The sequence below is a fragment of the Apodemus sylvaticus genome, chromosome 15 (assembly GCF_947179515.1).
Source record: "Apodemus sylvaticus chromosome 15, mApoSyl1.1, whole genome shotgun sequence".
In the NCBI taxonomy this organism is placed as follows: domain Eukaryota; kingdom Metazoa; phylum Chordata; class Mammalia; order Rodentia; family Muridae; genus Apodemus; species Apodemus sylvaticus.
Genome location: NC_067486.1, coordinates 78,246,014 through 78,266,917, shown reverse-complemented (window position 1 = coordinate 78,266,917; position 20,904 = coordinate 78,246,014). Strand labels below are relative to the sequence as shown.

The following is a 20,904-nucleotide window of genomic DNA, read 5'->3' as shown; positions in this document are numbered from 1 at the left end:
CCAGAGGACCCAGGTTCAATTCCCAGCACCCACATGGCAGTTCATAACTGTCTGCAACTCTAGTCGCAGGGGATCTAGCATCTTCACACAGCATACACACAGGCAAAACACCAATGCACATAAAATACAAATATATTTTTACTTTTAAAAAGAAATAAAAAATAAGACAATAAATAAAACCAAAAGCTCTTTTTTTGTTGGCAGTATTGCTTAATTAACAACAACAACAACAACAACAACAACAACAACGTCCACAGGTCTGGCTCAGTAAGCTAGAGAAAGACAAGGGGCGGTGACACAAGGACAGGCCCTACCACCAGCAATGTCAGCAAGGACACACAATTCGAGACAGAAGATGTGGGGAATTATGGGAGGATCATCTGTGCACTTTTATAGTACTGCTCTTGGGAAAGTAGGTGAAATGGAAAATTCCTGTGGAAATGGGGAGCATCCCCTTGAAGGCAGCCATCTAAGCAGTTGCTGTGTGTGTGTGTACCTAGGAGGACTGGTGTGACTTCGAGTGTGGGGTATGGGGTTATGGTATGAACAATGCATATTTATCACGGCTTTCATAATTGGTGAGTATTATGTGTGAATGTGTGTATTGCTTGTGGGCCATGCAAGAATGCATACTCTAGTTAAATACATGGAGTGGCAGCTCCTTCAGTTTTTCGACACTAGTATTTTATTTGGTGCACCACAGAGCATGTCCCTCCCACCTCCCCCACCCGCTGATTGAAATCCTATTCCATCTTCTGTTTATTCTTTCCTATAAAGTTTGGCTAATGTGGTGTGTATAAAGGCAACTAGGCTTGCACATTTACCAGTCTCTTATTAGGAACCAAGAGATACAAGTTATGAATGGACCCAGTCTCCAGCGAGTGCATGGTCAGCTGGGGGGGGGGGTGCCACAGTGCTTCCACAGAAGCCACAGTATTTGGCCCATGTGTGCAAAGAGCTCAGAGAAAGGAGAGTGGGGTAGGCAGAGACACAGACATGCTTGACCAAGAAGAGCAGACAGGACTTGTTTACTGTCATGAGTGCGTGGGCTGGAGGCAGGAAGTTATCTGTATGTGTACCATTTCAGGGCTGACTACTGTATATTGGCAAATGAATTAGCAGGCTCATTCTCCTTTCCTCATGGGTCCCTTGTCGCCTGTAGTTCTTTGTCAAGAAATAGGACCTAGTAAGAATTAGCCAAACACCCCCCCCCTCCCATACTTCAAGGGAGGAGACCTGGGAGGGGCTGGAGGGAGGAATAGGAAGGGGGAAAGTGAAGTAATTATATTTCAATAAAAATCTATAAACACAAAAGGAAATAACAGAACACTAAAACCATAGGTGGTTGGGAGGTTTTGACCTACTGCGTTTGCTAAGAAATTCATTCAAGGCTATACAAGCGTCCTTCAAGCATTTCTTTAGAAATAAAAATGTCAATAATAACAATAACAACGACAACAGCCCCACAAGACCCCTACATCGAACCTAGCTGTAAGAAGAGTTTCTTCACACTTTCCTTACACTTTCACCCTTAGTTAAAATAAAGCAATAAAGTCTCCAGCTCAGCCAGGCGGTGGTGGCGCACGCCTGTAATCCCAGCACTCTGGGAGGCAGAGGCAGACCGATTTCTGAGTTCGAGGCCAGCTTGGTCTCCAGAGTGAGTTCCAGGACAGCCAGGGCTACACAGAGAAACCCTGTCTCAAAAAAATCAAATCCAAAAAAACAAAAACAAAAACAAACAAAAAAAATCAAACAACAAAAACAACAAAAAGTCTCCAGCTCAAGCTAATTAGGTTTGTTTGGTTTTTGTTTGTTTGTTTGGTTTTGGTTTGTTAAAATGAGATTTTTCTGTGTAGCTCTGGCCATACTGGAACCTGCTCTGTGGAGCAGCCTTGCCTCCCTCTGATTCCTGAGTGCTGGAATTAGAGCCATGAAGCAACGTGTCATTCCTCCCAAATCTTTTAAGTGAGTGAGCCCAGTTTATTGGAGCATGTGTCTGGGTCCAGTGAGAAGTGTGTGTGTGTGTATGTGTGTGTTCAGAGTGGACAGTGGACACTGAGATCGGAGATACAAAAGGTGACATTCAACTCTTCTCTTGGACTGGGTCTGATGTGGAGATCAGTGAACCAGCATCATGCTACAAATGGAAGTCAGTATCTGTCAGGAAACAGGAAGAGAGCACAGTCCTGAGGCCCAAAAGGATGAGTAGGCATCTCAGTCTCTTAAACCCATGTTTCCTCATCGGGAATGTGGGGAGAGTGTCTGTTACCTTACCCTGCAGGACAGAGCCAGGTGAAGGGATGGCTAGGTGGATGACTTGTTCCATAGGCCTGTGGGCCTGAGTTCACATCCCCAGAACCAGAGCAAAGCTGGACACCACACCACACAACTGTAATTCCAGTGGAGAGATGAGAGTGGAGAAAGGAGAATTCCTGGAAGCTAGCCGGCCAGGTAGACTGGAATAATGATGTCACGAACACCAAGAGACCCTGGCTCAAACAGAATGGAAAAGGAAGACACACCTGATGTTGCCCTTTGACCTCTAAACTGTGGCACGTGTACACCTGTGCTCCCAGACACAAACATGAAAAAAGGCACAATAGAGATTTCTGAGCACTTGCCTTGTACACGGCACTCAGTAGATGACGACCCTCTTCCCTATTTCATCAGATACAGGGAAACACACGATTCCCAGATGCTGTCTGTGAGCACTCTCATAAATGGGCAAGGATTTTGGAGTGAAAAGATAGGATTTTGAAGGCCATGGATAGTAGATTGTGGTTTAAGGAAAGGAATGGGAGAGAAGAAGCATGCTTTCAAGGTCAAGGCATAAGAAATAAAGCTGTAAAAAGTATAGAATTCCCCTACGGAAAGGAGAGACTGGCAGTCTTAGGGACTCCCCGCTCACAGGCTAGGAGGGGGACTGGGACTGGAGGAAGGCAGGGGAGCTAGGAGAGATGGACGGTGACTCATCTGGCTAAAAGCATTTAATGAATTGCCACCCAGCTGCAGGGACTGGCCTTTGTGGGCCAGCCTCTTTGAAGTAGGCAAAAATAGCCAACAGAAACCAGCCCCACACGAGAAGAAAGGGAAACATCATTTTATTTGATTGACTGACATTGTTTTGATCAGAATGTGAAATCACACGCTGGCTTGGGCGAGTCAGAAAGACCCCCTGTTGCTGATGGAGCCCTGGGCAGTGTTTCATTACTCCAGCCTCTGCCAGGTGTGACTCTAACAAGGCAGTCAATCCCGGCTCAAACCTACCCTGCACAATTAAAGGACTTTTCCAGTGGGAATGTCACTCTGCACATTCAGTAAGCTCGGTAAGAGCCCTTCTTGCAAATCTCAGTAGAGGATCAGAAACCACATCTCGCTGTTGGTGTGATGGCACACCTCTGCTCTGTCCCTGTGACCCTGGACTTCCTCACTGGCTGGCATCAGCCTCCGGTCTTCACAACTGCTCTGTGTAGTGGGCCTTCACAGAAGCCGCTAGTTTTGATTATTTTCTAAGTCAAGAACCAAGTTGGCTGTCGGTTTGAACCTGCTTCCTTTTTCAAATGTTCAAGGCCTTCAGCATCCAGAGACACGGAGCGATTTGAAAATAGGGTGGAGTTTTCATCCATTTTTTTTTTTTTTGTGCTGATGTTTGGGATTCTGGGACAAGGTGGCAGGTTACACTGCTATCATACTGTTGGTCCTTGGCCATCATTTAGTACTTGCTGGAAGAGCGGGTTGAACGGGATATTGCAGGAAAGACTGGCATGGGCATGGGCTGTATGTTTGCCCTGACTCTAATGAGGAAGTCTATCAAAGAGCTGGGGTACAGTGTGTTAGGTTAGTGGGGGGTCCCAAGTCCACTTCGACACAGGACTAGGTCTCTGGAGGAGGGAGGACGTAGAGTTTTGACTGCGTTTACCCTAAGCCAGTGCTGGGTGGGTGTTGGGCTATGTGACTCACTGGACACTGCTTCGGATGAGAGAGCATGGTCTGGGGACTCCCTCGGAGTCGGGGCCTCTAGTTCTCAAGATCTTGGGCACTCAGGCACTGCTGGGCTGGATCTAGCCCAGGGCCGAAGGAGAGAAAAGGGGAGCTCCAGCTGGGTCCCTTGGGGTGGTGGCTTGGTGGGGGGCCGTGGCTGAGAGGGCTGAAAGGCCTTCTTGGGAGATAAGATGAAGCTCTGTAGGCTAAGGCCTGATCCATGGCTCCCCACAGTCGATCCCGATAAAGAGGCAGTCCATGGTTTTAAGGCATTTGTTGTCACGGGGGAAAGTGGATGAGTAAAACCATACCCTACTTCTCAGGGTGGCCTGGGGTTAAATACCTTTTGTAGTGAGGAGGGTCAGGGAAGGAGACTTTATTGGCTAAGCCTCCAGGCCTTTAGGTACCTCATTAAAATGGAGATCTGTCTTGAGGCTATGTGGCCTGTGGTCACATTCTCTACCTGTGGAAGGGCTTGGGGCCTTGCCTTTACCTGATGATAGCCTATGGAGAGCTGCGGCCTCATGCTAGGAGCCTGGTGTCCAGGAGTGTGGCAAAATGCCTACCGTATCTTGCAGGGTTATCCCCTGCAGGGTCACTGGGGTTACAAGCCTTAGCTTAATCAGAAACCATGCTGCCTTTCAGGGTCCTACACAGTAAATTTGCACATTTACTAGAACTCCTGGTTAAACAAGTGTGATAAGAGATGCCTGTTCTCTCTCTCTCTCTCTCTCTCTCTCTCTCTCTCTCTCTCTCTCTCTCACACACACACACACACACACACACACACACACACAGTCTGCATAGTTACAAAGAACACTAGGGACTACTCCTTTGTCTACATGGCAATACAGTTGTGGATCAAAATTAGTTTGTGGTCGGAATTTGTGAACCCAAGGGCGGAGCTCCTGAGGGTGTCTTGTGAGTGAGCGATGCTGCAAGGAGGAACCAAAGGATGTGCCCCTCACCGCCCTTCTTCTGTGGCATGGGAAGTTGGGGTAATGAAGTAGACAAGGCAGAAGCCTCGTGCTGCCAGAGAGCAGGCCTCTCAGCTGTCCTTCCACACCTCTGTGGATGTGGACCACAGCAGTCTAAGGGGACGGACTCTGCTGCTTTGGGACCAGTAGGCTGAGCAAACCCTGGTTTGTGTGAACCGTGTGGAGAGAGATCTGCTGGGCTCATATGGTGATGGCCTGGAAGTCGAACCTGGCTCTAATACATCACAGAAGTCTAGACTCCGACAGGCTTTTTGTTGTTGATACAAAGATCTGTTGACTGCAAGGAAGGGAAGGGAATCAGACCCAGGTTCTCCCGCATGGGGAGGCATTAAACTCCTTCCAACACAGAGGACTGAGAAATGGTCCTTCATGAAAAGCATCGGAGGACTAGCCTGTGACTTTGTTTCTGAGAAGGAAGGATGGGGGTGCATAGCCAAGGACCATGCAGGCAGGCGGCTCAAACAGCCGAAAGTTTTTTTCCCCCATAAAACATAGCATAAGATGGTCCAACGGTCCTGAATAAAAACACCACCACAGGCTGGGAATCGAGGGAAACTTGGGAAGTCCACTGGTTAATTTTAGAGCAAAAATAACAAGAATGGTATGACCTGCTGCTCGAAAGAGTGATGGCCTGTGGGGCTGCTCCACTGTGTGGGCCATCTACCAGACAATAACAAAAATCCGGACGGCTGACGCCGAGGAGACGTCGTCATTTTCACTTCATTGTCAAAATGAAAGAAGATCAATTCCACAAAATTATGTGTATGAACATGATATTAATATCATTAAATGGTGTAGACTGATGGAGGAGGACACACTCTGACTTACACACCCACACAGGCGCATCCTCACAAGCACACCGCACACAAAAATGTTGCTCATAACAAATAGAGCGTGGTTATTATAATTAAGGTGTTTGATGTCATTTTTCTTAGTGTTACCATTATTACTTTGAATACTTCCTTTCCATCTCTCTATTTTTCTTTACATGCATGGAGCATGCTTTCTTAGACCCTTTGATTGGAAAATGGATGAGTGGGGGAAGCCCTGTTAACTGGCTCTCACTAATGGCGAAGGCACTTGCTCTGACAATGCCAGTTCCGTTCCCACGTACGTGCTGGAAGGAAGGAAGCTACTCACATGTTGTCTTCTGCCTTCCATGTGCATGCAGTGGCATCGGCCCTGGGGCAATATAGGAATATATGTACTTGGATAGTAAAATAAAATGAACAGCTGTTATTTTCTACACAAGTCAAGAATAAAGTCACTCATAATTGAACCTGGGACTTCATAACATTTTGTTTTCATTTCTCGCGGATCTTTTCCTTCTGAGGCAGACAGAGTGCCATCACTTCAGGCTCTAACAGGCGAGAAGCTGAGCTTGGGGCAATGAGACAGCAGGTACATAGCCCTGGCTATGCCCCTCCGCAGAGCAGAAGCTAAGGAACACATAAAGACTTTAAGATGTTACACTTGCAAGTTTGTCTCAGATTTTTTTTTTCTTTTGTTACCAAGTGTGCATTTTCTTTAGTTCATAGTTTTAAAGCTGTACCACCGGTGTGATCTGGGAGCATTGTGAGCTGGGTTATATAATGATTGCTCACTCTGTATGGGATTCTTCCACAAGCTGCGTGTGATTTTTCGACCCAGCAGTGGCTCAGGGTCGCCTTCTTCGGAGTCCTTCGGTATTGCATCCACATCTGTGAACACAGGGCTACATCTCCATCTCTCGGTAGAAGCAGTGCCTTCTTGTCCCCTCGCTAGGACTCCGGTCTCAGAAGCTGTCCTGTTGGGCCCTGCTGGAGTAGCCGGTTTGTGTACTCTTGTCCTATTCCCTTGGACCTCATTTTGCTTTTCCCTCAGTTCCTGTATTTTACTTTTAATCGTTTTGAAGGCGGCGCTCCTTTCAGGTAACGGGTCTCTGGACTCTGTCCCTTTGTGCGCTGTCATGAGTGGCGAGGAAGTGGGAGGAGCCCAGACCCACTGTCTGAGCACCCCACCCTGAAGCATCGCCGTTCATTTTTATTTTCCTCTCACCCCAGAGTCTACTCTCCAGAGTGCTTGATCTTTCCTATGAGGAGATAAAAATATCGTAACACTTCATAACTATTTAATAGATATATATGCTCGTTTTAATGTAAGTCCTACGAGCCTTCATTTTACCAGGCTGCCTAGATCCTTAAAATTCTTCCTGTGGTTATTTATTTTGTTCACTTGGTTGTTTGAAGAGTGACATAGGAATATGAAGACTTCCTTCTGCAATCGTGTTTGATCAAATTATTTTATATATTTTAATACTTTCTATTCAGAATAAAAAACACCCATGCATGTGATATTTCTAATGTTTTCCATATTAAATTCTATATTGCTTAATATCAATATCATCATTCTTTCTTTCATTTGCATTTTCTTGGTGTACCTGGGTTCCCCTCATCTGTCCCATTTTGTGTAAAACAGAATATATTTAGAGTTGAGACCCTCCCAAACTCTTTGTCTTTTAGAAGAAATAATGAAAGCAGGTTTCTGAGGCGATACCGTGCGTGTTTGACCTCACTTTTATTACCATCTTAGACCTCCTATTTTTATGTCTCTTTTCTAATTTCTTACCTAATTTTTAATCTTTGCTATAAGATTCCAGATCTACCTCCTAATTTTGAGGTTAAACATAGGATATCTAGTTTCATATTGGCCTACTCTTCTTTATGTATGCCTATATCACTTTATGTCAACGATGAAAAATTGTGTTTTTCCACATTACAAAATGAGAATTTAGTACTTATATTAAATAGCCTGAATTTTAAAATTAGTTATAATTGATACAGAAAGCATAAGGATTATATAAATTATGGGTAGCATGGAGTATTTCAGTATATGCATGCATTCTATAACACTTAAATCAAGTAAAACATATCCTCCTCAAATATTTCTCATTTCTTTATGACAAAGTATTCAAAATCCTTTCTTCTAGTTGTTGGGAACACGCAGCCTATTAGATTATGCACATTCCCTACAGTGCCTATACACAGTACCCTATAGTGCTATACACTGTCTTTCAGACTTCCTATGTACAGTCCCCTATAGTTCCTATATATAGACCCCTACAGTTTCCATCCATATTCCTGTACAGTGCCTGTATACAGCCCTATATACAGCCTCCTACAATATCTATGCACAGTCTCTGTCTTAGTGTTCTATTGCTGTGAAGAGACATCATGACCTAAGCACCTCTTATAAAAGAAAGCATTTAATTGCAGAAGGTTGGTTCAATATCATCACGGCAGGGAGAATGGTGGCATGCAGGTAGGCACAATACTGGAGAACTACCTGAGAGCTTTAATGCTTGATCCTCAGGCAGCAGGGAGAGACACTGGGCCTGGCATGGGCTTTTGAAACTCCAAAGCTCACTCCCAGTGACTCACCTACTCCAACAAGGCCACATCTACTTCAACAAGGCCACATCTACTCCAACAAGGCCACATCTACTCCAACAAGGCCACAACTACTCCATCAAGGCCACATCTACTCCAACAAGGCCACATCTACTCCAACAAGGCCACATCTACTCCAACAAGGCCACAACTACTCCAACAAGGCCACATCTACTCCAACAAGGCCACATCTACTCCAACAAGGCCACATCTACTCCATCAAGGCCACATTTACTCCAACAAGGTCACATTCATTCCAACAAGGTCACACCCATTCCAACACGGCCACACCCATTCCAACAAGGTCACATCTACTCCAACAAGGCCCCATCTACTCCAACAAGGCAACACCCATTCCAACAAGGCCACACCCACTCCAACAAGGCCACACCTACTCCAACAAGGCCACACCTACTCCAACAAGGCCTTAAGTTCTAATCCTTCCAAACAGTTCTTCAACTGGGGACCAAGCATGCAAATTTATGAGCCTATGGGTGCCATTCTTACTCAAACCACCACAGTCTTTTAACAATTCTATACACATGGTCCTATGGTGCCTAGCGACAGCTCCTTCCAGTGCCTGTGCACAGTTCCTAAGGTGCTTAGTTACATACCGCCCTCCACATTACTTGTAGGCAGTTCTCTGCCCTGCCATCACAGACCTTGTTCCTACCTGTGATTTGGAACCACTGACCAGATATCCCTAGCCTTCTCTCTATTCTGCTCTGGTCTCTGGTACTAACTTTATTTTGCATTTTCAGTACTTGCAATCTCTAACCCAGCTCAGGGCTTCACACATGCTAGCAGGCCTTCCTGCTGCAGTTTCCCTGTTTTCAGACCAGGTTTTAGCAAACTGTCCAGGACAGCTCCACAGGTTAGACAACCCTTTACTCCATCCTCCTGCCTCAGACTCCCAAGTAGCTGGCATTATAAACCTTTGTAATCCTGCATAACTTCTGTTAGTGACTTCTATGAGACTAATTGCTTGAGGTTCCAGCACGTGGGATGTGTCTCCAGGTTACATCCATCTTACCGCAATGGCAGAACTTATACCAAGTTTTTAGACTTAGATTGTAATTAAATTGTTATGGATCTCCTTTATTAAGAATAAAACTTGTAGTTGCATTTTAAGGAGCATATTAATAACATTTATCCATTTTGTCTATGGCTGAGCTGTTTCACGGTCCATTTATTTGTTGTGTTCATAGGTGTTTGTGTGTGTGTGTGTGTGTGTGTGTGTGTGTGTGTGTGTGTGTGTGCATCTGTCCTTGTGTATCTAGGTGCATGTGCACCTGTGTTTACTTGTGTGTGGAGGTCAGAGGTCAACCTTAGGTGTTGCTTCTTAGATGACATCCAATAGTTTTCTGAGACAAGGTCTGGAGTTTGTCGTTAGGTTAGACTTGATGGCCAATAAGCACCCTCGGATTCTTGCTGCCTTTACCCCAGGGATCACAAATGCACACCATCACACCTGTGGTTTGTCATTGCCGCTGTTGTTGTTTACGTGTGTGTGTGTGTGTGTGTTCACTTGCCCCTGTGTGTGCTTCTTTGCAGAGGCCTGACCTTGGCTTTAGGCATCTTCCTGGATAATGCTCCACTTTATTTATCGAGGGCAGGGTCTTCTGTTGAACCTGGACCTTGCTAGCCAGTTTTCCCCTAGGATCCCATTTCTGTCCCCCCAACTCTGGAATTGCAGGCAGGAGCCATACTGCTGGCTTTTGAGTTGGTTCTGGGGGTTTATATGCCAGTCTTCACCTCTACAGGATAAGCAAACTTCATTCACTGAGCAATCTCCAGACCCATGCCAGGCTTGATGACATGGGCTCTGGGGATTGAATTTGGGTGCTTACACTGCACAGTAAGCACTCTACTTGTTAACTCCCTTCTAAGTCCTTATTTATTTTTTTAATTATGTTGTTGAGGCAGAGTCTTACTTCGTAGCCCAGGCCAGTCTCTAAGTCTCCAGTACTAAGGTGACAGGATGCACTCCACAATGGCTTTGTGTCTTTCACAGAGCATCTTTTCCATTCTCAGCTTTCAATCTCCAAATTGGCCAGATCATTTTGAGTAAACAATTTTCCTCACTAGTAAGTGTTAGCGGGTCGACTTTCTGAGCACCTTTCAGCCATATTTCCCTGCTTATGGAATTCTTCTGTTGACGTTCTGCGACACTACCTCAGGGTCCTCCTGGCGTTTCGTGGCTGGAGCATCTGTGCTTGCTCACTGTCTCTTAGAAAATCAGACGTTGCTCTTCCCTCACTAAATATCAATATTTCTGCTTTTATTATGAATAACTTCCAGCAGAATGAGTTTCGTTTTTCCCCAGAAGGCATTAACTGTTTTAACTAAAGTGAAGAATGGAGTTTCGGCATGTTCCACTCTGTCCCTCCTTTCCTGCCCTGAGAAAGTCTATATTGTGACTTTAGTATGCCTACTGTGGCCCCATATTCCCAGTCTCCCTATCCCTTGTCTCCACATGTCTTCTCAGCATTGTAGAACCATGCCTAGCCAAAAGGCTGAGATGTGATTGCTGCATGATCTTCCTTCTGCAGAAAGCTAATGTGGCTAACGCACTGGTTCTCAATATGTGGGCCGAAACCCCTTAGGGGTTAAATGACTCTCTCACAGAGGTTGTTTAAGGCCATTGGAAAACACAGATATTTACACTATGATTCATAACAGTAGCAACTTTGCCATTATGAAGTAGCCATAATAATCTTATGGTTGGGGTCCGCATGCCAGCAGGAACTGTATTAAAGGGTCATAGCATCAGGAAGGGTGGGGAACATTGCTCTAAAGGAGTTCCTGTTTGTACCTCTCATTGACACCTCAAGTTCATCCCTGAGTGGAGTTCCTCATTCTGCTCACACATGTTGTTCCCCAGTTCCCTCGGTCATGAAGCCATCATTCTCCCAGGCACAGAGAGAGAAGCCAGGCAGTGACCCTCGGCTCCTGTCCCGGTTCCTACCCCTCAATTACACAGTCTCTCCTGATTCTTCCTTCATTCCTGCAGCCTCTGCTAAGCCCCCCATCACCCCACTTTCCCCTCAGCCCCTGTGGGGATCCCCACTTTCCATCTTCTCTTCACACCACACTGCAGCCCAAGAGATTGCTCTAATTATATGACCATATAATGATTTCTCACAGTCCCTCTCAGTGTATATAAAAAAATCTATACTCTTTAATGTGGTGACAAGACCCTCTGGTTTGACTGCGACTCACGTTTCCAGATATACCTCCTATCACTTTCTCACAGACTGCCTCAGGGACTCTGAACTGTGTACCAGGAACAGACTCTGAGACTTTGCTCATGCTGTTCCCTCTCATTCATTACAAGTTTTGGCTCAAGCTCTCCAGACCATTATCTGGTTTCCTTGATCTGCTAACTTCTCAGTTTGTGGATTTACCTCTGACTTTCATCTAAGATCAGCACTGTTTTGTTTCTGGTTCTGTTACACATAATTGCTAGAAAACACTTGACCTTCCTTAGAAATTGGTCCGGTGTGGAACACATAGTGGGTACCCGGTATACGTGTGGTTTCGTGATTGAGTGTGTCTGTTCAGGAATGCACTTGCCATGACTACATGATTTAGGTGTTTGGGACAGCAAGGTGTTTGGACAGAGCAGGAACACATGACTGGTGGCTTCCTAGTAGTTAAGAAGCTCGACCTTGTGACTATTCAAAGTCAGCTAGGTATGCCAGTGCTAGAAAAGGGGAGAGACTGTACTTGTGACAGTGATGTCCTGGGGTCAGGTTCTTGGGTTCATGCTGATGAAACATTAGCATGGGGGAGGTCTGGATAGCAACACCAGCCTTGGCTCTTGAAGATTGTGGAAAGAGCATCTGGCACCACAGATGTGGAGAGATACTTTTCTAGCTCACTTACTTTAATTAGAGGTGGGTCTACTGTGGCATTTGTTTTGTTGCCGCAGACATGCAGTGGGCAATGACAGCATTCAGCATCTCAGTGCCTGAGGATCCAAGTGGGCTGCTAAGCCCCGCCTGCTTGGAACTCCACAGCAGATGGGCCCTGAGGAAAGTGAAACGCCAGTTCCTGTGTGGACAGTGACCCTGACAAGGACAGCTTGGCACTGTGAGCACCACCTCCACCATGCAGAGCACACAGAAAGGACGAGAAGGCCCAGATGGCCAACAGGGAGGGCAGCTATGGCCTTATCAGCTGTTTGGTGGCATCCCTTTTCTTGTCCTCTGCTTTAGCTGGTCACAGTAGGGAGATGGGCTGGTGACGTCCCTGGTGCCTGTCTCACATGCCTGTGCTTGGAATCAGGAGAGAGGATGGATATAAACACACTGCTGTTTCTCTAAGCGAGGTGCATGTGCCAAGAAGGTTATTAATTGTTAAGATGACCTCTCACTCCAACTTTGACTCCTCTCCAGCTCTTTTCCTGCTACACACTGTGTACGCCACACAACTCATGACTTACTTGGGAGGCTGAGGCAGAAGGGTTGTGTGGATTGTGAATTTCAGCCCTGCCTGGGCTATGTGGCCCTTGTGGGGGAGGGAGGGACAGATGGAGGGAGGCAGGGACTGATGGAGGGAGGGAGGGAGGGAGGAAGAAGAAGGAGGAGGAGAAGGAGAAGGAGAAGAGAAGGAGGAGGAGAAGGAGGAGGAGGAAGAGGAGGAGAAGAAGAAGAAGAAGAAGAAGAAGAAGAAGAAGAAGAAGAAGAAGAAGAAGAAGAAGAAGAAGAAGAAGAAGAGTTCTTCAACCCTTTTCTGACTCTTACCTTTCACATTGTGATAGGAAAAGCCCTTCCCTATCCCATATTGATGACTTAGGAGGCCAATTCTTAAAGGAGAAGCAGATATTTTGACATGGATCTAAACCTTCAGAAGGGAAAGTTAGAAGAAGGAAGTCTACCCTGGAGCGGCGCTGGCCAGAGCAGAGATGATGGCTCCTCCCTGCTGTGACCTCCATGCCAGGCTCACCCTGTCTAGGTGGAGAGCTCTTCCCACTTTGTTGTGTTTGGTTATTTAATGTTTTAGTATGCTCTGTCACTAAACACGGCCTTGAACGTGTGATCCTTGTGCTCTGTCACTAAATACGGCCTTGAACGTGTGATCCCCTGCTTCAGCCTCTCAAGCAGCTGGGACGTCAGGCATGTGCCCTGCTCTCGGCCTGGGTTCCTTGTTGAGACGATGATAACTTGGGACACTCTAGGCTTCTTCTCCAATCCCATTTCCAATAATTCTAGAAGCTCTTAGATGTGCCACAACTTAATACGTATCTCTTATCATGACTAAACAGCATTCTAGGATGGGAAAGCAACATACAGTTCAAATAACCACAGCACAATCTTTAATCTATCCATAATCATACATCAAGGGGCCACCACCAGCAACAATACCACCATCACCATGGATGGCATCACCACCAATACTATCATTACTGGTACAACCATCACTACCATCCTCAGAACAGCTATAAGTCCTTTACTGGAAAAGTAACTTGGAAACATTTCTTATCTTGGTGGGGGGGTGTCTGATGTGATTCCCAGAAAGTATTCTGAAATGGGATTTGGAACCAGCTTTGAGGACTGAAGGTGTGATCTTGAGCAGGTAATATGAGCTCACCAAAAGTGGTTTATACCCAACCAATGGTGTTGCTTCTTTAAAAGGACATTGAACAGCAGACCAAAGGAATATCAGTGATAGTGAATCAGGACCTTCCCAAGATATTTGACAATCTTTGATCGACAATCTCTTGGAAAAGAGTACAGTAAACTGTATAATTTTTCTAAAAACATATTGTTTAATTATTGAATTCATGCCTAGTCCTTGGAGCACACAGAGAAATGCCTCAGAATCCTCTAACACTCAGTGTTCGTAATGATAACTAAGGTGATGTGGTCATAAATGTTAGATGTGGGGTGGCTGGAAGCTGGCTGAAAGGGCCAGCAGAAACATTGGATGACAATATAGTTAAAAGTACCTTACCAGGCTAGCGAGAAAGACAAGCTAAATAAGACATAATGCCGAATAAATGCCAAGGCTCTGCATTTGTATTCCACATGTCACGTATATGGCGATGCAACAGGGAGGAAGTGGTGAGCAGGTCGGGGGCCAGACTGAAGACAAGTTGGGCAATTTCAGTGGCTAGGAGTCTCAGCCCGTGGTAATGGCATGGATATCTAATTAGATGTCAGGAAGCTTTTAGCAGAGACAGAAATGAAGAATGAGGAAGGTGCTCACTTCACTCTGTGTCATCCGGGTGAGCCAGCCCTGCTCTTGGGAGAAGAGTGTCTGGCTGGAGTGCTAGCCAGTGAGTTCTCTTCTATCTATCTAGACCATCCAGAGGCTAGCTCTCCTGATGCCCAGGGCACAATTTGCTCTCTTGAATGCCATTTACATCTTCAAATTGTAGGGATGATTTCCCTTGGAACCCCTTCAAATTCACCCTTTTATCCACTTCCCAGGAAGCCGAGAGGGTGACAAGTCATGTCAACATCACCACACACATCAGTAGGAAGGCAAAGCATGCAGCCTTTGCAAACACAGGCAAAGCTACTCAGACAGTCTGAGGGTCACCGTCCATGGCCAAGAGATGGGGTTATCAGCATCAATCAGGCTTATAGCGATGACGTGGATATGTGAGTGTGTGTGTTCATGTGCACCTCACTGAAGGGCATGGAGAAGGTGCTGAGACAGGTCCTGGCTTTGCTTGCCTCTAATTTCCTTCTCCTCTCTTCCTCTGGGACAGACTCTGTGCAGAGGACATGTACAGAAAACAAGGCAGATGCAGACACCCAGTTTGTACTCTGGGGTGCTGGACTCTTTGCACGTAGGAGGTTTTCTTCTTGTACATTCTCTAATGTGTTCCCCAAAAAGCTGCCGTGGCACTTATGTACAAGAAATGTGACCAACATGACTGAGAACTTTAATTGCGTTTTGCTTTGAAGATTTAAATAAGCATGGGATGAGAACCGACACAACTCTAGATCTACCTCAGGCATGTATGTGCACACACACATACACACATATACACACATACATACATACACACACACACACACATATATATATACACACACATATACACACATATACATATACACACATATACATATATACACACACGTATATACACATACACACATATACACACACACATATATATACACATCTACACATATACACATACCACACATACATACATATACACACATATACATACACACACATGTATACATATACACACACACACACACACACACATACACAAACCACAGAGATATTCACCAGAGCAGAATGAAGATGCTTTGAAAGAAAAATGTGCACACAACATCCAGAACAATGCATGGGACGGTCTTACTTGTCTTTTCCTCTACCAAATTGTCACCTATGTATAAACATCAGGTGCTGGGGATAAGCAGAAGCAGGCATAGCTCAAGGAGCCTGTGCCTCACAGAAGATATCCGCAAAGAGGTGTTTTTTCCATGGTAAGATAAGTATATGCTGTGGGCTGCTGAACATCTATTTTCCATGCACAGCGTGGAGAGATTTTCAGAAGGACCTGCCCAGACCCAAGCTGAGTATGGCAAAAGTTGATTTCAGGGTGAGACCCAACTGATGTTTATTCCGTGTGTAACTGAGCCAACTGCTGGTAGGAGAGGTAGGCACAGGGCAAACATGCTCTAAAGAGAACCCATGACTAGGGCCCAGTTGTTTTCTTTTAAAATTGTCCTGTTCTGGTGTGGTGGTGTCTGATTGGGTGTCTTTTGCAACATTTTCTTTGATGTGAGGATGTTTTTGTGATCTCTCTCTCTTTGTGTCTCTCTCTCTCTCTCTCTCTGCCTCTCTCTGCCTCTGTCTGTCTGTCTGTCTTTCTTTGTGTGTGTGTGTGTGTGTGTATGTGTGTCTGTTCAGAAGCCTCCTTAGCTGACATTGTCACCCACTGTGTCACAACCAGGCTGGCCGGTCAGCCCCAAGGATCCCCGTGCCACCGCCCCCCCCCCCAAACACATCCCCAGCACAGGGATTGTAGATAGGTACATACCACGTGCCTCTTTCTTTCTTTCAACACAGTTGGTAATGTGATCTAAACTTAGTGTCCACTCTTTGCACGGGCATGACAAATGCTTTTCTGATGAGCATCTCACCCGTCATTAACCTCCTAAAAACTGTCTTATCTGCTGTTATTTTCATGGGATTTTTTTTTTCTGTGTTGCTATTGTTTGATTAGACAAGCTTTGTTACTTGTAAGTACTGTTGGTTTTGTTTTGCTGTTCTGATACTTGACATAAACAAATAGTTCCGTGTATCTGGCCAAACTGTGAAGAATATAGGAGACTAAAAGGAGACTATTGAACCTGGTTGCGATGGGGCTGTATGGGTGAAGATGACTGTAATCTGCTCTGTGAAGATGTGGGATATTATACATTTGTATATTTTATACAATAGTTTGATGTCCTCCAAGTTAATATGCGTATTATATATATACACACAGCCAAAGAATTGCACAGCCCAAAGTCATTCATGGAAAAATAGATACAGTGTTAAAGCTAACCATGGGTGCAGAGGCCCGTAAACCTATCACTTGGGAAGTTGAGGCAGAAGGATTGCTGGGAATTTGAGGCTAGCCTAGTCTACATTAGTGAGACCTTGACTCAGGAAATAACAGCAATTAATAACTATAGCCTTATATGAAATGGTTTCCATATCCATATTTGAGGGTATAAATTAGATGGTATATGTGACTTCTCTCACCAGGCTGGGGATGGACGCGCCTGTGGCTTTAGCCTGTGACGTTCTGGACAATTCTTGAGTAGCTGAGAATTACCTCTTTAGACTGTTGTAGAGCCGTCTCCAGGGAAACGGAAGTGTAAATCAGTGTAGCTCTTTCGTACCTATGAGGAACGGTGGCTTCTTGTGTACCTATAAGGAACCTCGATAGCCATGCCCTCTGGCTGGGTGGTTCTCCTTCTGGGAATCTTACCTGAAAAAAGGAACTGGAAATGAGCCTGGGAGAGTTTGCCTGGACTTATCTGAGGTCGCTGAAGATGGCACGTAACTTAGACAGCTAACGGTACAGTAATACCCAGCTGGGAACTGAAGTTGGTGAGAGGAGTAACAGCGACCGTACCTCTGAGTCAGTGAGCTTGGACTGGCACTGCGCCTCTGCCGCTGGAGCGAGTCACCTGTGCCATCCTAGAAAAATGGGGTGGATAATAATACCACCTATCTCAGAGGGACTTCCTAGGACTAATGACATAATGAAGATAAAAGGATTAAAACCATGCAAAGTACATTTATTAGGTTACCTACAAATGCTAGCTCTCTATGGAGCATATGATTTCAAGGCATAAAAATAGAAGAGAAATATGTCAATGTATTAAAATGTGGGGTCTGGGCGGTAGGAATCTTGGGCAATATATATATTTTTTTTTTACTTTTAACTTCCTAAATTTTCTGCAATGATCAGGAACTACTATTATATTAGGAGTATATCATAATGTTGTAATACAACACTCTTTTTATAAAAAAAAAATGTTACCCACAATGAAACAGCACTTCCTCTTTCCGTTCACGGAGAGGAGCTGGGGCCAGCCTTGGCAGACAAAGTCTCACAAGTGTTGGGCCTCTAGGAGGGACAGGGTAGGGTAGGGAGGGTCCTTGATACTTGGTGGTGGGGTGGGGTGGGGTGGGGAGAGTCCTTGATACTTGGTGGTGGTGTGTGGGGTGGGCAGTGGAAAAGCCGGGGTAGATGGTTATAGGAGTTTCTCCCACCTTCCACAGGAGGAGACTCTACATTCCAAGCTGCTCTGAAGTTTATTTTTTTCCCTCATCATTTTGGTTGATCTGAACAAATGACTACATAAAAATATCAAGTGGATGGGGGCTGGGGAGGTGGCTCATGGGTAAAATGTCTGCTGCTTGAGCGTGGAGGTCTGAGTTCCAATCCTCACGCCCTTGGACAAAGCACCGCAAGGCCACTGTGCTTCAGCACTGAGGAGGCAGAGACGGGAGGGTTCCCAGGCCACACGCCCAGCCAGCCAGGCTGAATCAGTCAGCTCTGTTTAGTGAGACCCTGTCTCTAAAAATAAGGTAGAAAGTGAACAGGGAAAGTGATAGTGTATTCACGTACACACACAAACATGTATAAACACATATACACATGGAGAAGCATGTATATACAGAGAAGCATGGGATACATACACACAGATGTTGAGCATGCACACACAGGCGTGGGGCATGTACATACACACAGAAACATGAGACAGATATACAGACAGACATGAGATTTACATTCATACACACACACACACACACACACACTTATCCAGAAACAATAACATCTAGGTAGCTAGACTTACATGGGAAAGGGATGGGGGCGGGGTGGTGCTTAGCTCAGACCAGAAACATCACAGGTGCAGCTGTTTTATTTAATGAGTATAATTTATATTCAAAGTGGAATTTCTGGCAAATACAACCCTTTGAGCAAGAAGCACCTTCCCCTGTTAGGGGACACCCACAGACTGAGAAGGGTATAGTTGTAAAACAGTCTCTCTCTCTCTCTCTCTCTCTCTCTCTCTCTCTCTCTCTCTCTCTCTCTCTCTCTCTCTCTCTCTCTCTCTCTCTGCGTGTGTGTTTGTGCGTGCATTTGGTTTCTGATGTTTGCCCTGTGAGCTAATGTCAGTCCTTCAGTTCTTTGTTGACTGTAGGGATGCCCTGTGCTCCAGCAAGTGGATCCTGGAGCTGTGTTTTATGAACACTGCATCCCAGGCACCAAGATAACAAGTCGATGTCCCCATCCAGACCAGAGGGGCAATTTCCAGTCTTGTGTCTGACTACTGTCCCTCATTATGTTTGTAGGTGGTCGTTGTACATCTCTAGATCTATGATATGTCCCCTAAGGCCCTGAAATGAAAGGGTGACAAACATCTCTCCTAGGTCCTCCTGCCCACAGGGAGGTCATCGTATGCTAATGAGGCAGGACAGATAACCCAGCAGCCTGGACAGGTGAGCCTGCAGGCCCACCCAGCACTCCTGAACGCCACTGTTGTTCAGTCACAAGTCATCTCGCCCCTCAGTAGACCCTCCGGATGCCTCCCCCCCCCCAGCCTGAGGGAGGGGTTTCTCCGTTACCCAGCTACCCGGAATTGCACAACAGAAATGCTTGCAGCTGGCGCTTTTCTTCCCTGTCTCCTAGCGGCAGGGATGGAGGCAGAGCCCCAGAATCACCTGTAGGGCTTTTTAAGAACTCCACTGCCCCCTCCTCAAATTCTAGTTCACTAGTTCTGAGAAAAGGGACATCAGGAGATATGGAGTGCACGGGTCTGGTGGATTTCTCGTACTCCCCACAACCCCACAGCACCACAGGTGATTCTGGATGTCCCCCTACGGAGATAGCAACACAGACAGGTCTTGTGACCCAAAAGAAACCGGCCAGTTTTTAGGTTCCCACGACGCTCTCCCTTTTATTTGCCAAGGCATCTGTATTCTCTTCAGCTCCTCTCTAAGCCCACCACCCTAGAGGCTTTGAACTTGGAGTGTCCCAAAGTCCCAGAACCCTGCGAGACTGTCAGAGGCTCTGGCGGCTAGGCAGCAGAAAGACGTTCTCTGCTCCCCGCAGCCCTCGGGTTCCCTATGCCGCGCTCTGGTTACCCCAGGGCCAACGTAAGAAAGGAAGAAATTCAGCAAATTGCCCGAAGCAAGGCCGCTTGTCCTCTGCACACCTTCGCTTCTGCACCGACCACACAGGGAGGGGGCCCCACCCTGCACAGTCCACTGGCGCATCCCCTCTGGCCAGGGTTTGTGGCAGGTGGCGCTGTCAGGATGGGCGCAGGGGCCTCGTCTGCAGCTCCTTTTCCCGGCCACAGGACCCACTCTTGCTTTGCCCTAGCTCTCCAAGTTGCTGCCGGGTCCCCCCAAACTGGTGACCCCTGGTTCGCGGTCGCGGTCTTACCTCACCATGCAACACTTGGTTGCGCGCTTGCCGGGGGCGCTCCCTCCTAGCCGCTTATTCCCTTACTTGGGAGGAAAGAGGAACCGAGAGACAGAAGGGGACCGAAGCGGGCGCCCGGGCGTTCTCACGGTGCAGCCCTCTCTGGGGCGGAGACATCAGGCAGCCACCAGGGTTGGCGCCCCAGGGTCTTCCGCCTCCGCTGCTGGAAGGGGAGCCTGCCTCCGCTAGCTACCCGCTATGGCACTGCGGCTCTGCACCCTGTCCCTCGCAGCAGCATCGCAAGTCCAGCTGCCACTCTCGCAGCGGAGCCCTGCCCCCCGGGCGCAGTGCCCGCCCCCGCCACACACCCGCGCGCGCAGACACACGCGCCCCCCACAAGCACACGGGCGCACACACATAAACACGTGCTGCGCGCACACTCGCACACCCACGCATGCTGAGCGTTCGGTGGGAACCCCTGTGCTTGATGAGGGCACTCCTGGCTGGCAGGGCTTTGGTCAGAGTGCTGGTTGGTGGCTGCGAGAGAAACCAGCTGACATCGAGGTAGAGGACATTACTTGAAAAATACAGT

The 20,904-nt window shown here is 46.7% G+C and overlaps 1 protein-coding gene across 2 annotated transcripts in view; it reads right to left on the bottom strand.

Moving 5' to 3' along the window:
* Positions 1-20,606, bottom strand: part of Dgkg (diacylglycerol kinase gamma) — a 194,191-nt gene extending 173,585 nt beyond the window's left edge. Inside the window, exon 1 of one of the 2 annotated variants that reach the window (XM_052158095.1) lies at positions 20,334-20,606. The gene's annotated coding sequence lies outside the window, so the exon portion shown is untranslated. The remainder of the gene's footprint in view (positions 1-20,333) is intronic. The other variant, XM_052158094.1, reaches the window with a different exon arrangement.
* Positions 20,607-20,904: the final 298 nt, after the last annotated feature.